This window comes from Erpetoichthys calabaricus, chromosome 9 (genome assembly GCF_900747795.2).
Source record: "Erpetoichthys calabaricus chromosome 9, fErpCal1.3, whole genome shotgun sequence".
In the NCBI taxonomy this organism is placed as follows: domain Eukaryota; kingdom Metazoa; phylum Chordata; class Cladistia; order Polypteriformes; family Polypteridae; genus Erpetoichthys; species Erpetoichthys calabaricus.
In genome coordinates this window covers 2,890,686-2,907,661 of record NC_041402.2, presented here as the reverse complement: position 1 = coordinate 2,907,661, position 16,976 = coordinate 2,890,686, and the positions used below count along the sequence as shown (strand labels likewise).

At 42.1% G+C, this 16,976-nt stretch overlaps 1 protein-coding gene across 1 annotated transcript in view; it reads right to left on the bottom strand.

Moving 5' to 3' along the window:
• The window catches only part of wdr5 (WD repeat domain 5), an 86,294-nt gene extending 71,179 nt beyond the window's left edge, over positions 1 to 15,115 (bottom strand). Inside the window, exon 1 of the mRNA XM_028809089.2 lies at positions 14,760 to 15,115. The gene's annotated coding sequence lies outside the window, so the exon portion shown is untranslated. The remainder of the gene's footprint in view (positions 1 to 14,759) is intronic.
• Between the last annotated feature and the right edge of the window lie 1,861 nt (positions 15,116 to 16,976).

Sequence of the window (16,976 nt, the reverse complement as noted above, 5' to 3'; positions counted from 1 at the left end):
GTGCCTCACTTGTGGATATGAATATCTTAATTCATAAGAGCATTTAACAGAAGTGACTTATTTAACAATATTTATGTAAAAATATGTCTGTTTGGAATCTTGTGAGCTGGGCTGTAGAGTTATTGCAACAAAACCTTCGATTCCAACTCTGACTCTTCAATTTGTAACTTACAGTAAGTCAATAAAAAGTACTTTTCAAAAGTTTGGAGTCATCCAGAAATGTTTGAAGGAAATTGATATCTTTTTTAATCAAGATACCATTAAACTCATTTTAAAATATAGCCAAGTCATTACTAGTGTATAGGGCCCTATGATTTCTGCGATGTGAAAAACACAAACGAATTAACGCTTAAAAACAGATTTAAGATTTAAAAACGGAAATGTGCAGAATTTAGAGACTGAAGGGGTGACGGTTACAAAACTTTCCAATAAATTAAAATGACTGAACAATCTGTAGTTCTATCATTCAGACTAGCAAAACACCCGCTCTTCGCAGCGGCGAAGTACTGTTTTAAAATTTTAAATAATAAACTGGGGGAAAATATACCAATAATTATTTGTTAAGTATCTCTTTGTATACCATGTTGTCAGTTCGCCCCTTCGGTTGTAATATGACCAAGCTGTGCGCGGAGCTTACTCTTGGCCATGTGAAAAGCAAATCAAGAACGGCAAGACCACGTCAGCTGCGGAGCGAAATGAAGTGAATGGGAGGGGAAATGATCATGTGACTCCAACACCCGCCTTAACTCTCCATCCCTCCACAAACACAGTCTCTCGGATCTCAACTTTCCTTTATATATATATATATATATATATATATATATATATATATATATATATATATATATATATATATATACACTAGTCATTTAGCGCGTTACAATAACGGGCGCTAGAACAGTAGTGCATAAACATTAGTAGGAACAGTCTATATTAAATGGCAAGGGACTTTGACCTCATTCTTTTTGTTGGTCGTATTTTTCTTTCTTTCAGCCTTTCTTTTGTTGATGTTTATTTGCTGAGCTGACCGTTCTTCGTGGGCTGCTGCCGTGTATTGTCTGTCTTTAATTTTCTGTGACAGTAATACTGTCTTGTACGGCTCTATTCAATAAGGGCGCGTAGATAATTTAGTTCAAATGGCTCTGGAATATGTGAAGAGCAACAGGTGCAGATCTTTATTTACGCGCGCCTTTATTCGCTGCGCCCAATTGAGGTCGTCCTTTTGAGGCTCGCCTTTTTGTGTGCGCCCTTATTGAAGGATACCGTCTTGTACGTCTGCTGGCTTGTACGTCCGTAAGTCCGTAATATACCTATAATTTTCTCTGGTGGAAATACAGGCGTGCGCGTCGGTAATATGCCTTTAATCTCCTCTGACAGTACTACTGGCTTGTATGTGGCTGTAATATGCGTCACTGTATTGTGTACTTTTAATGTCCTCTCGCGGTAATACTGGTTTGTATTTCCGTAAAACGCCTCTAACTTTCTCTGACAGTAATATCGCACATAGCACCGTGCCCAGCGCATGCGCACTTCACCAGAAGACACCCACACACTGACACCTGGACGCACATAGGGATTATATATAGAGATATAGAGATATACTATTTTCTACTTTGTTGCTTTTGAAGCAAATGCAATTCTTCATAGAAATCCAGTCTTCCCTCTGTTTGTGCACGCGTTTGCTTTTGTTTTCTCATTAAAGGTACGTGAATTAGCTCGCTGCACAAGACAGAAATGTTGAAGCAAGCAGAATCACATACTCTAATTATGTCGAAAACACTAAGAAACAAGCTTAACTGCAAATTGAGGGCACAACAATATCCCGGGGACTTTTACGAATCTGGATAACTTTTCCGCACGTTTTGTCAGCATTCCATTGACTGGACGCGAAAAGATCCTTGCAATGACCGCATCCAATCTAAAACCCATCTCAAAAACAAGGAGAAATTAAGATCAAAAAGTGTTCCCCTTCAGGAAACAACAGAGGAAACAACAAAATCATCAGATGCAAGATGCCAGTTTGTGCCTATGTGAGTCAAGACATATCACTCAAAAAAATGGCAAAGATGCGTCCTTTCTTTATTAAGCATTGGAAACAAGGAGGCGCACTGCCAGAAAATGAGAGCAGTCTACGTCAAACTCATTTGCCCAGTTTCTTTGAACAATATGGACACCATTCTTTGAAAGATTCGTGGCAAGAAAATCGATGTAGTTGATGAAACCCCAGATAGGCGAGACCACAGCGTTCTCATCATAGCGACAGGCAAGTAAACATGTGGCTGTATGGTAATTCTTTTATGTAGGCAGTTCTAGTTGTGCGTGATGTATTTACTGTAAATCATTTAACCAATTAAATTACACACCTATTTAACTGCTATTAACAGTCTTTCCCATAGAAAAAATGTTAGTAGTGAACAGCACTGGTTGTTAACGGGTTCCCCCCCTTTAAAAATTAACAACGATGTTTTGGGATTTAATAAATGTTTACCTCAAGGTGATGAGGCATGCAAGGTCCACATTTGACTCTTCCGTTATAAACTCGACCCTACAAACCTGGGCAGAAGAGCAGGCGTCTCCTCAGATGCAATGAGCCCTTAAAAGCGCGTCACTCTTTCTTTTTTCTAAAAGTGAAGTTAGCCTTCATCTAAGAAGGATGCATCAAACTAGTAAGAGCTCTTCCAATTCTGGAGGGCACTTGCTGTCCTACTGCCGTCTCAGCGTCATGGAGAATCTGGGCTAATACCTGATGAATGGAACTGCAGAATAAGGTTCAGTTGTGCTAGTGTGCTATTTCATGAAAAGGAATGTAAAGTGACATTTCGTTAGTGTTTTGTTTTATTGTAGCTGTTACTACTTTCTTACAGGAAAAAATAGGATTCAGTGTCCAATAGGATTCAGTGCAATGGCTCTCTTGGACAGCTGGGGCACCCGCCTTCATTGAAGCATCAAAGGCGGCTGCATGGCACCTCAGCCAAGCGGCTGCAGAGTTTTAAGGAATATGAAAAGAAAGAACGAAAGTAGGAATATGGAGAAACATGAAATGAACTTTTATATAATTAAGTGTGTTTAATCGCTTAATGCTGTCACATTACACGTCACATTAATCCAACTGATCTAAAAATGATGGCTGCTGATTTTTATTGTTTCTCGTTTGACTGTCCATCAATAGCCGGCCAGCACTGATGTACTCTACTTGCCCCTGGTAGCACTGTTTCATTGTTGTAAATGTCCTGGTGAAATATGTTCATCATTGACTGCACCAAGATTAGCAGGGCAGACGCCCAATAGTGAATACAAACATGAATCTTATCATGCCAGCCTATCGCACTTCACGGTTTTGTATGCTTGAAACAAGTTGTCCACCAACTGGATGTAGTTTGGTGCTTTGCAGTTACCAAGAAAAGTCTCATCAACAAGCTCAAATGCCTTCCATACAATTCCCACAAACCCCACTGACAGATCTTCATACTACTTGTCATGGATAACATGTCTGATTTGTGGACCAATAAAAAATACCGTATTTTTCGATCCTTAAGACGTACCTGACCATTAGACGCACCTAGGTTTAGAGGAGGAAAACAAGAAAAAAAAAATATTCAATAAAATATAGCAGAATAATACTTCAACCATGTAAAGTCAACAGCGGTATTAAGAACCGTCATCACTGTCATTAACAAATGAGGAGAGACTTAAGTTTCAAGCACTCTTCTAGTTTTCTGGAAACCCCAAGAACTCCTTCTCGCTAGTGTCAGAATTTATGAAGCTCAGTTTCTCACAATCACTTTGCAGCAGCACATACCTATCATCACGTGGCATAACCTGTCCAAAGCCACCAGGGGACAAAGCGCGTTTGGACCAATGCTCCCTGAAGTTATATCACCAGTCTAGTCCCATCTCTATTTGTAATGCCTCAAAGCCCTTCATCTCATCTTTTGTTGTGGATTTTCTACTTTGAAAAATGAGAATGTGGTGCAAGCGCTGCCTGCGATTCAAAAAATTGCACTGCATACCTGTTTGTCTCGTCTGACGGTAGCTGAAAGGCAGCTTCAGGAAAGAACTGCATGAAGTAGTCCAGCAGCTGGTAATCTGTCGTGTCCAACAGCAGAATATGCTGTCTTGTGAAGTCCGGTAGCTACTTTGGCTCCCACGAATCAATGTCTGGGTATTCCTCCCACATGAACCTTGCCGTATGTGCATCGGTTGCGCAAATGCACTCAACTGAGGCGGCATCGGCTGGTGTCCGATCAGATGATGCCAGTTCCTCACTCTCTTACTTGATCTCCTGATCACTCTCAACAAAATCAGATTCTGAAAAATCAGAGTCTGAATCAGCGATAATGCGCAAAACATCATCTGTCGAGTATTTCGTTTTTCGCACTCGCTTCACTCCCTCGTGAGATGTCGATGCCATCTTGCCTTTGTTTACATTTTGTAACTCACACACACGTAAGGATTAGATGTCAAGTCAATGAGTCTAACATTCCTCCAAGCAGAGACGGACTGCCTGTGACATAACAGTGAGTTTTGTCACCATTAACAGCTAATTGTCGCCCTCTACCCCTGGATGTCGACTTTTGTCAGGTAATGCACATCAGGGTCTGTGACGCAATATTCGCTCTATAAGATGCACAGACATTTCCACCCTTCTTTTTGGGGAAAAAAAGTGCATCTTATGGAGCAAAAAATACGGTACTTTCCTTAATCTTTGGTATCAGTTATTCATGGAAACATCTCCCAAAAATATCGAAATCCTTCACCTTCCTTGCTTGCTTCCATGTTTTATATGATGAGGTGGCAAACACATCTTTGCTGGGTTGACAAGTGTTTTATGTGCCACTTTTCTGCCCTGGACCTCCACGCTTATGGAGCACAAAGTTCTTTATACAGTAATGACACTCTTCAGTACGGCTGTCTCATTTGCAGTACTTGGTTTATCTGAGCTGCCTTCCTAGTAGCAGTGCCAGTACTCTTATTGCATTTTCATGGTCCTAGTTCATGGGCTTTACTCCAAATCAGAAGATGATTTATTAGTTTGTTTCAATTTCCACTTATCTCGGTTAGGCTTCACACTGCAGTCTTTCAAGTGAACTAAACAAACATCCTGTGGACTTCTTTCGTTGGACACAATTTTTTTTAATACATTAAGATGACTCAGGCATCGCCACGAGTGGCAGCCTTTCCAGCAGCTCCGTGTACAACTTTATCTTTCTACCTTTTTCTCTATTTCTCTGGTCACTCCTACCACTTTCTTTTATGTGGACTCATTCCCTGGACACTTTTTATTACTTGGACATGGATTTTTACACGCTGAGACTCGTCTACTCAGGTAGTCAACTTCAAGCGCTGAGAACAAAGGCCTATGCCGTTGTGGTTCCCTATTTAACCGATGAGGTAAGAAGGTAGTATCGTGGCAGCAGAGCCGGCGGTAAGCTGGAGGCTAAGCGGCTAGCGAGGAAGTGGCGATACAAGCCTTTGGTGCCTTCTGTGATCCTGGGAAATGTGAACTCACTACCAAATAAGATTGACGAACTGGCTGCGTTGGTGAAAAATGTCAGGACCTACAAAGAATGCAGTTTGTTGTGTTTCTGTGAAACGTGGCTACCAACTAACATCCCAGATGATAACGTGGAGCAACCCGGGTTTAGCACAGTTAGAGCGGACAGACACACAAATACCTGCGGGAAGCGGAAAGGAGGAGGACTCGCTCTCTATGTGAATACAAGGTGGTGCAACCCTGGACATGTAAATGTCAAGATCTCCTCTTGCTGCAGGGACATCGAACTGTTGGTCGTAAGTCTGTGTCCCTGTTACTTGGCCAGAGAGTTTGGACATGTCATTGTTGTTATTGTTTACATCCCTCCTCGGGCAGACGTAGAGACCGCGAGTGACATCATCCATTCTGCGGTTACTAAATTACAAACACAACACCCTGAGGCGCTTGTGCTAATCGCTGGAGACTTTAGCCATGTGACGCTGGACAAAACATTACCTGCCTTCTCCCAGTATATGGATTGCAACACCCGGGGAAATAGGACTATTGACCTACTGTATGCAAACGTTAAAGACGCATACAGTGCCACCCCCGCTACCTGTGCTTAAGAAAGCTGATCATAACCTGGTTCTGCTTCAGCCTCACTACAAACCAAGAGTGAGGGAGCTACCTACAACCACACGCTCATTCAGGAAGTGGTCCCCTGAGGCAGAGCAGGCTCTGACAGACTGCTTCGGAACTACAGACTGGAATATCCTGCAGGGGTCACATAGTGAGAACATTGAGGAGGTTGTTGACTGCACTACTGACTACATCAACTTCTGTACGGACATTGTAGTTCCAGTACGCTGCTATGATAACAACAAAATATGGATTACAAGTGACATCAAGGGCCTTTTGAACCAGAAGAAAAGGGCTTTTAAAGGCAGTGATCAGCATGAGCTCAAGCATGTGCAGAAGGAACTCCAGGTCCAGCTCAGGGCGGCGAAGGAGCAGTACAGGAGAAAGCTGGAGTAGAAGTTACAGAATAACAGCATGAAATGAAGTGTGGGATGAGATGAAGATCATCACTGGCTGCAGCTCAAAGCGGGGTGCCACCATCGAGAGAGACATGGTGAGAGCAAACCTGATGAACAACTTCTTTAACAGGTTTGACCACCCTAACCCACTCTCACCTCAGAGTACTGCACCCTCCACCCATCCTTCTGCTGATGCCAGCATAGGAAAGAGTTTTCCCCCACCCACAATTACAGCAGCCCAGGTAAGCAGAGAGCTGAACAGATTTTGTGCCAGCAAAGCAGCGGGTCCAGATGGAGCATCACCACGACTGCTGAAGGCCTGTGCACTGGAGCTGGGGAGTCCTCTACAGCGCATCTTCAACCTGAGCCTGGAACAGGGGAGAGTCCCGTGGCTTTGGAAAACATCTTGCATCACTCCAGTCCCAAAGGTATCTCTTCCTAGTGAGCTGAATGACTTCCGGCCTGTCGCACTGACATCACATGTGATGAAGACCATGGAGCGGCTGCTGCTTCACCACCTGAGGCCACAGGTCCACCACGTACTCGACCCTCTGCAGTTTGCATACCAGGAGAAAGTGGGAGCGGAGGATGCCATCATCTACATGCTACACCAATCCCTCTCCCACTTGGACAGAGGCAATGGTGCAGTAAGAATTATGTTTCTAGCCTTCTCTAACACCTTCAACACCATCCATCTCTGTCAGCTTGTCTCTGATGAGCAGAGGTTGGGAGTAGATTCATACCTGGTGGCATGGATTGTGGACTATCTTACAGACAGACATCAGTATGTGAGTCTCAGGAACTGCAGGTCTGACGTTGTGGTCAGCAGCACAGGAGCGCCTCAGGGGACTGTGCTTTCTCCGGTCCTGTGCAGCCTATATACATCGGACTTCCAATACAACTCGGAGTCCTGCCACATGCAAAAGTTCTCCGATGACACTGCTATCGTGGGCTGCATCAGGAGTGGGCAGGAGGAGGAGTATAAGAACATAATCAAGGACTTTGTTAAGTGCTGCGACTCAAACCACTTACACCTGAAAATCAGCAAAACAAAGGAGCCGATGGTGGATTTTAGGAGGACCAGGCCCCTCATGGACCCTGTGATCATCAGGGGTAACTGTGCGCAGAGGGTACAGACCTATAAATACCTGGGAGTGCAGCTGGATGATAAGTTGGACTGGACTGCCAATACTGATGCTCTCTGCAAGAGAGGACAGAGCTGACTATACTTCCTTAGGAGGCTGACGTCTTTCAACATCTGCAATAAGTTGCTGCAGATGTTCTATCAGACGGTTGTGGCAAGCGCCCTCTTCTATGCAGTGGTGTGCTGGGGAGGTAGCATTAAGAAGAAGGACGCCTCACGCCTGGACAAACTGGTGAGGAACACAGGCTCTATTGTAGGCATGGAGCTGGACAGTTTGACATCTGTGGCAAAGCGACGGGCACTGAGCAGGCTCCTGTCTATCATGGAGAATCCACTGCATCCACTGAACAGGATCATCTCCAGACAGAGGAGCAGCTTCAGCGACAGACTGCGGTCACCGTCCTTCTCCACTGACAGACTGAGGAGATCGTTCCTCCCCCATACTATGTGACTCTTTAATTCCACTGGGGGGGTAAATGTTAACATTATACAAAGTTACTGTCCGTTACACCTGCATTTTTATCACTCTTTAATTTAACATTGTTTTTATCAGTATGCTGCTACTGCTGGAGTATATGAACATAAAATTGTATGTTATATAGAGAACGTATAGGGAAAACGCAAAAAAACTTAAGATATATAAGCCTTGAACAGAAACCTCTTAGGGTTCGTTTATACTTCACACTCAGAATGCATATGCGCACACATCATGGCTGCCATGTGTTCCCAGCGTTCATTTGACACATCCTCTGAGCAGGTCCTCAGAAATTAACACGACACGTGCGCGAGTTGCAGTACCAGCAAAAAGTCGGGGGACGCAGTGTGATAAAATTTGGAATGTGGCGTCAGAGTCTCTGTTTACTATCTACATGTAGCAGAAAGCCGCTCTGAGGATTCTGCAGGATCGATGTGCCTGCTTCGGTGTTTGATGAATGGTTTGATGTGGTGAAGCAAAATGCCGACATACAAATGCATTCATGGTGCTTTTATATTCAAGCGTCGCACATTCCCCATCATAATGACACAATACATTTTAAAAGTCTTACGTACCGCCTTCTGTGGCATCTTTTTTTTTTTTTTTTTTGCACCTTCACAACAGCAACAGAATATACAGCGCTGTATTTGAGCCACAAAGAAAAAAAATTAAGGACACAGTGAAAAGGTGTATTTTGTGATTCAAGTCAAAATTTCACCTTTAATCTTGAAATGTCCACTTTAACCTTGTAGTTTACATTAAAGTAGACCGTCGTAAACGTCATCTTATAACCGATCCAGTTGATAATCCCTACATGCTTCTGGAGCTTCCTCCTGACACGACAGCAGCAGCAAGCAGCAATAAATCACCACACAGAACACATTACATGTATGCTATTCCAACTCTCTGCACATTTAGAATCCTTAAATTTATACTTGATATCACTTTCATCATGAAATGAATTAACACTAGAATTACCAAAGTCTACGAAAAAACTCGAAAATCCGACCCACCTTAAATCCCTTCACACCTCTCCGTCAGCATCTTTTGTCTTGTAAATGTGTCAATAAGCAGCAAGCAGCTTGCTATACCAACACCCCCACACAAAGTTTTCTCAGCTCAAGTCTGTTTACCTGCATGTCAGTTGCTTAGAGTTGTATAGAGGTAATACTATATCGTTATTAGGAACACATGGACTTCATGTGTGTTCCGTGTCTACAACAATCTATGTAAACACATCGTTAAAACAAACATTTTTCATGTTTTAGTAATAATTGACAAAATGTAGACAGGAAGCGTATAGTGTCTGAAGCCTGAAGTACAAATATCAAATAAACACTTTCACAAAAGGTACAAGTGCACCTTTACTCAAGAATATAACTGCAGAAAAAGAACCTGCATTAGGATGCGATATTGACATGTCTTTAACCCGATTGCTTTGGTGGCATAACAGTAAGAATTGCTGACTGGCAATCAAAAGGTCACGAGTTCGACTCCACACGACTCTGTTTTGAGAAGTAAGCTGCTCTTCCTACTATTTTAGAATAAAAACATACATCTGATTTCAGTCTGTAAGAGCCGGTGTAAATTTACGTTATTTGTAAGGTTAGCGTCATTTTTTTTTTTTATTCAGTTTTATTCTCCCAGTTAAGTTCACACTCCCCCCCAATCTGACACTGCTGTTTTCACATAAAGACACGCCATAACAGAGTTGAACTCTGGAGAGGATGAGGGTTCTACATCGGAGAAAGAATGCATGTTGCACTTTTCTCATCACTGTACTTTGTACAGTTACTGACATTTAGTGAAAATTTCATCTCAATAGCACCATCAGAAATATATTTACTGAGAAAAACATTGAGGCGTTCAATACTTATTTTCCCCGCTGTACAGGTGCATCTCAAATCAGAATATCATCAAAAAGTTAATTTATTTCAGTAATTCAAGTGAAACTCCTATTATACAGATTCATTACACACAGAGTTATATATTTAAAGCATTTATTTCTTTTCATTTTGCTGATTATGGCCTACAGGTAATGAAAACTCAAAATTCTGTATCTCAGAAAATTAGAATATTACATAAGACCATTAAAAAAAAAAAAAAAGAAAAAGATATTTAACACAGAAATGTTGGCCCACTGAAAAGTATGTCCATGAATGCAGTCAATACTTTGTCGGGAATCCTTTTGCATGAATTACTGCATCAATGCAGCGTGGCATGGGAGCGATCAGCCTGTGGCACTACTGAGATGTTATGGAAGCCCAGGATGCATGCTTGCTTGGATGGATGGATGGATGGATGGATGGATGGATGGATGGATGGATGGATGGATGGATGGATGTGAAAGGCACTATATGATAGATAGATAGATAGATAGATAGATAGATAGATAGATAGATAGATAGATAGATAGATAGATAGATAGATAGATAGAACTTTGAATAATGTTAACATTTGACCCCCCCCAGGTGGAATTGTAGAGTCGCATAGTGTGGGGCAGGAACGATCTCCTCAGTCTGTCTGTGGAGCAGGACGGTGACAGCAGTCTGTCGCTGAAGCTGCTCCTCTGTCTGGAGATGACATTGTTTAGTGGATGCAGTAGATTCTCCATGATTGACAGCGGTCTTCAGCTCATCTGCATTGTCAGGTCTGGTGTCTCTCATCTTCCTCTTAATAGATTCTCTATGGGGTTTAGGTGAGGTGAGTTTGCTGGCCAATCAAGCACTGTGATACCATGGTCATTAAACCAGGTACTGGTACTTTTGGCAGTGTGGGCAGGTGGCAAGTCCTGCTGGAAAATGAAATCAGCATCTCCATAAAGCTTGGCAGCAGAGGGAAGCATGAAGTGCTCTAAAATATCCTATTAGACGGCTGACTGCGCTGACTTTGGTCCACTGTGTTTTATCAAGCCCAACACCAGCAGATGACATGGCTCCCTCAAATCATCACTGACTGTGGAAACGTTACACTGGACCTCAAGCAACTTTAGCAATGTTTTCTTTAGCAATGACCTTTTGTGGCTTCCCCTCCTTGTGGAGGTGTCAATGACTGCCTTGTGGACGACTGTCAAGTCAGCAGTCTTCCCCATGATTGTGTGGCCTTCTGAACCAGACTGAGAAACCATTTAAAGGCTCAGGACACCTTTGCAGATGTTTTGGGTTAATTAGCTGAGAGAAGTGTCACACCAAGAGTCTACAATATTGAACTTTATCACAACACACTAACTTTCTGAGATACTGAATTTTGGGTCTTTCATAAGCTATAATCAGCAAAATGAAAAGAAATAAATGCTTGAAATATATCCCTCCGTGTATAACAAATCTATATATGAGTTTCACTTTTTGAATTGAATAACTGAAATAAATTAACTTTTCGATGATATTCTTATTGAGAATGCACTTGTACATAAGAACTTTTGTATTATCAATTTTTCTCTTTATTTTTGTGTATGCATCTGAATTTCACGATTCCATTAATTAAATGTATGTAATCTAAACTGGTTTGCTTTGAATCTTTACTAAAACTTTTAAAACACAAACAGTTGGAATAATTTGCATGCATACAAGTCGACAAGTCACACTCACTACCTGAACCACATGAGAAAACAGAATACAATACATTTTTTGTATAGCCCAAAAATCACACAAGAAGTGCCGCAATGGGCTTTAACAGGCCCTGCCTCTTTGACAGCCCCCCAGCCTCAACTCTCTAAGAAGACACGGGAAAACTCCCAAAAAAAAAAAAAAAAAAAAAAAAAACCTTTGTAGGGAAAAAATGGAAGAAACCTCAGGAAAGGCAGTTCATAAAGAGACCCCTTTTCAGGTAGGTTGGGCGTGCAGCGAGTGTTAAAAAGAAGGGAGTCAATACAATACAATATACAGAACAGAACACAAGTAATCCACAATACAATGTAAAAATAAGAATATTACAAGTATGGAGCAAAATTTAACAGTAGATGATATCACATAATATGATTTGGATTTGTTTAGAGTCCTGGAGACCTCGGCCATCAAGCTGCCTCCCCCAATTGGCCATTCAACAGCTGAGACAGCCAATCCGATGAAAGGACCCATCTACCCGACAATTCCAGTGCTCATTCATCGGGTTTTGGAAACCAGACACACACAGCTGCACACAGATCACTTTCATGATGCAAGACCAAGGGGTTTTTGATCGTCTGCCTCACAGGGCATTGCTATTCATTTCTCGTCACCTGTTCGCTGAGTTTTGACTGACCAGGCCACAAGTACATTTACACCTTTACCACCCACCCAACTGCTGTCCAATTTCACTCGAGCAGTCGTCAGCCCAAATCAGGTGCCAGGCTTGCCCTGAATGACTAGAAATCATTAGAATCATTAGAAGACTCTGGACAAGAACAGGCCATTCAGCCCAACAAAGCTCTCCAGGCCTATCCACTTATTTCTTCCAAAAAAACATCAAGTCGATTTTTGAAAGTCCCCAACGTCTTACTGTCTACCAAACTACTTGGTAGCTTATTCCAAGTGTCTATCGTTCTTTGTGTAAAGAAAAACTTCCTAATGTTTGTGTGAAATTTACCCTTAACAAGTTTCCAACTGTGTCCTCGTGTTCTTAATGAACTCATTTTAAAATAGCAGTCTCGATCCACTGTACTAATTCCCGTCATAATTTTAAACACTTCAATCATGTCACCTCTTAATCTTCTTTTGCTTAAACTATAAAGGCTCAGCTCTTTTAATCTTTCCTCATAATTCAACCCCTGTAGCCCTGGAATCAGCCCAGTCGCTCTTCTCTGGACCTTTTCTAGTGCTGCTATGTCCTTTTTGTAGCCTGGAGACCAAAACTGCACCCAGTACTCAAGATAAGGCCTCACCAGTGTGTTATAAAGCAGAACCTCCTGTCACTTGTACTCCACACACCAAGGCACTATATAACCTGACATTCTGTTAGCCTTCTTAATGGCTTCTGAACACTGTCGGGAAGTCGATAGCTTAGAGTCCACTGTGACTCCTAAATTCTTCTCATCAGGTGGACTCTCGATTTTCCGACCACCCATTGTGTATTCAAACCTAACATTTTTACTTCCTATGTGTAATACTTTACATTTACTGACATTAAATTTCATCAGCCACAAATCTGCCCAAGCCTGTAAGCTATCCAAGTCCTTCTGTAATGATAAAACGGATTCCAAATTATCTGCTAATCCTCCTATCTTGGTATCATCTAGCAATTGAGGGAGTTGTTTTATGAGAATTGTGTGACATTTGTAACTATGTGCGTATATAAAAGCAATATGATGGTAAATGTAATGGGCCACGCTAACCATTCATTACGCTGTGAATGAGATTCCCTAATTACCAATAAAGGATGCTTAGTGTAACTACCACGCTATTCCACCCATAATGCACAGCATTTCACATAGTTAGATCGGCCCCCGGTCAGATCACATTCAAACCTCACAAGAACACTCCAGAGCTTGTTTGTTACTACACCGAAATCAACCTTTCCAAAGGGTCGTAATAAGGTTGTTTTGGTCTGGACCAGAGTGTGACTGCTGTATTCACATATACCTAAATAAATTTGATCACACTAGAATTCAAAAAACAAAATCTGATCCAAATGAACCAGGTGTGAAAACACCTCTAGAATACCACTGATGTACCAGTTTGTGGTTATCAGACTGTATATGTATACTTATAATATGAGGGGAAATCACAAAAACGGGCAAATGCATTCAAACGGTACATGGTAGCAAGTTTTTAAAGTGTTTTTTTGTGGCCAGTAGACTAAAAGCCATAAGACAAACAAAAGCAATACCAGTGTTACCCAGTAACACTGAAAACCCTTAAGAGTGTTTTTTTTTTAACCTATACTTTCTACATAAAACTCTGCATAGCTGACTCTACCATGCCTAATTGTGCAGCGCCATCACGGAACTCAATTCATTCTCCCTTATCCATAATGCACCGTTGCTCTCTACGATATTTGAAAACTTTGGCTCTATATTTACTGCATTCTTTTTCTTACATGTTAATTAAAAACGATTTTGTACTTGTGAGTTTTGCGGACTTACTTCAGCATTGTGAAAGTTGTTAACGGTTCTTACCTGGGCAGTAAATTGCTGTCCACGAGACAAAAGTTTGAAATTGTCGCTCTAAACGCGCACACGCATCAAAGGTGAACTTTTTGAGAGCCGCTTGACGTGATCACGTGCTCGGCCAGGTAAGCGATCTAAAAGGCTGAAATTCCAAGCGGGAAAAAGCGTCGCAGATGGCAGTGCGCTATACGCCGTGCACCCACCGCCTAGCCTCGTGTTTGGGGTCTTCAACAGGCAGCCGAACCGAAAGTGCGGAGATTTCACAGGACCTCTCGAAATTAGCAAACGCGCGGCCTGTTTCTGCTGGAATCTCAGCCGCTGTGTATCTCCGCTCTAACAGGCACCCATGTTATGTTACGCTGCAGCTCCGTCCGCCGTTCCCTCCTTCCACGGGACCCTTGCACCGAGCATGCGGCGCCTGAGCAGCAACCTATCGAGCCCTGCAACCCGGGCTGCAATGGGACAGTGATTAGTTGCTTCTTTCATTTTACTATTTTTATGCCATTGCGTGCCTTCCATTCAAACAATGCCTTCGTAAAGCTACTCACCTCCTGGATGGACACAGCCACGCTCTTCTTTGCTTCGGGTTTTATTTACAACTCCTCCTCGGAAAAATAAATCGTAAACGATATCTCCGCGAAGTCACGCTGTCTCGGTCTCGGTGTGTTTAGCGTTCTTACTGCTTTATGCGAACTGAAGTGAAAACGCCGAGCTCGCCCTGGCTCTATTCCTCAGGCGGGGAATGTGGCGACAGTGCAGCTACTGCGCATGCGTTAACTTCCAACGACAGCAAGAGGGAAGGGACAAACCGTGCGAGAACGCGCGAGGCGCCAAGGTGACTTTAGGAGGCAACCTACCGTGGCCCGGCGCTCCAGTCCAAAGACGACCACAGTGGCAGCAAGTTGGTATTGTAACTAATCTTTTTTTTTTTAAATCAGGAGACAGTTGTTCTCTTCAGTCTTCCACCTTTTTCACCATTATTAGCGTGCAGATTCAAGTTTTGTAATAACTTCAACTGGCGGGTATACTACAAAAGTATTAAGTTTCAGGAAATAATGAAAGACCATGATGTCTGTGCCTTTCGTGTCCTAGCCTGTGCCGTAGTACATTTCAGAGATTGGCTGAACAACTGAAAGGTGGGATGAACAAGGATCCATCTGGTGCTGCTGTGAGGATCGGCTCTTGACTGATCTGTCAATTAGATAGATAGATAGATAGATAGATAGATAGATTATCCTATCTATCTATCTATCTATCTATCTATCTATCTATCTATCTATCTATTATATAGTGCCTTTCACATATCTATCTATCATATAAAAATAAAGTAATAATAATTCATTTTATGTATATAGTGCCTTTCATATCTATCTATCTATCTATCTATCTATCTATCTATCTATCTATCTATCTATCTATCATATAGTACTTTTCATATCTATCTCATCCATCCATCCATTTTCCAACCCACTGAATCCGAACACAGGGTCACAGGGGTCTGCCGGAGCCAACACAGGGCACAAGGCAGGGAACCAATCCTGGGCAGGGCGCCAACCCACCGCAGGTTCATATCTATCTATCTCTAAACTATCCCCCAAACTATGCGACTCTTCAATTCCACCCGGGGGGGGGGGGGGGGGTTAAATATTAACATTATAAAAAGTTATTGTCTGTTTTTACCTGTATTATTATAAATCTTTAATTTAATATTTTTTTTTTGTATCAGTATGCTGCTGCTGGAGAATGTGAATTTCCCCTTGGGATTAATAAAGTATCTATCTATCTATCTATCTATCTATCTATCTATCTATCTATCTATCTATCTATCTATCTATCTCTAATTATTATTATTATTGTTATAATAATAATATCTGTTAGCTTATTCAAAAAGCAAAATATTCCAAAAGCTGCAGGCCCAGACCTTATTTCCCCTTGCACACTCAGGCCCAGTGCTGCCCAGTTTTCTACAGTATCTGCAGACATTTTCAGCTAATCTCTGGATCTGTGCTCTGTTCTTCACAGAATAAGATTTTCATTTTAATAATAATAATAACAATAATTCATTACATTTATATAGCGCTTTTCTCACTACTCATTTTACTGAGTACATATAACAATAAAGTTGAATTTCCTGCCTGCTCCACCATCATTCTAGTAGAAAAAAATCCAAGGTCACAGGCCTGAATGACTACAGACCAGTAGCTTTCACCTCTGTGGTCATGAAGACCTTTGACCTCAAAAAACGCCACAAAGGACTTTCAGGACCCATTTCAGTTTGCATAAGGAGCCCTCCAGGCTGTGGATGAATTTAGGGCTGAGCTCCATTTACCAACACCTTGTTAAGCCAGGGGCACATGTGAGGATCTTGTTTGTGAGCTTTAGCTTTGCTTTCAATACAGTCATCCAGGAGCTCCTCGATAAGAAACACCCCCCAGTTCAACCCACCATTGGATCACAGACTTTCTTACAGATAGGAAACAGGACAGGGGTGGCTGAGCACACACACACACACACACACACATACATCTGGCCTGGTAGCTCTTAGTACTGGTGCGCTGCAGTGTCCTCTCCCCACTATTCTTCACACTTTATACAAATGAATGGAGCTCTGGTGATTCATCTGTCAAACTTCTTAAATTTGCAGATGACATCACAGTAATAGACCTCATTTCAAACAATGATGAGTCCATAGACAGACAAGAGGTAGAACATCTGACACTGGGGTTCTTAATAATTTGGTCCTTAGCATTCAAAAAACTTGGAAG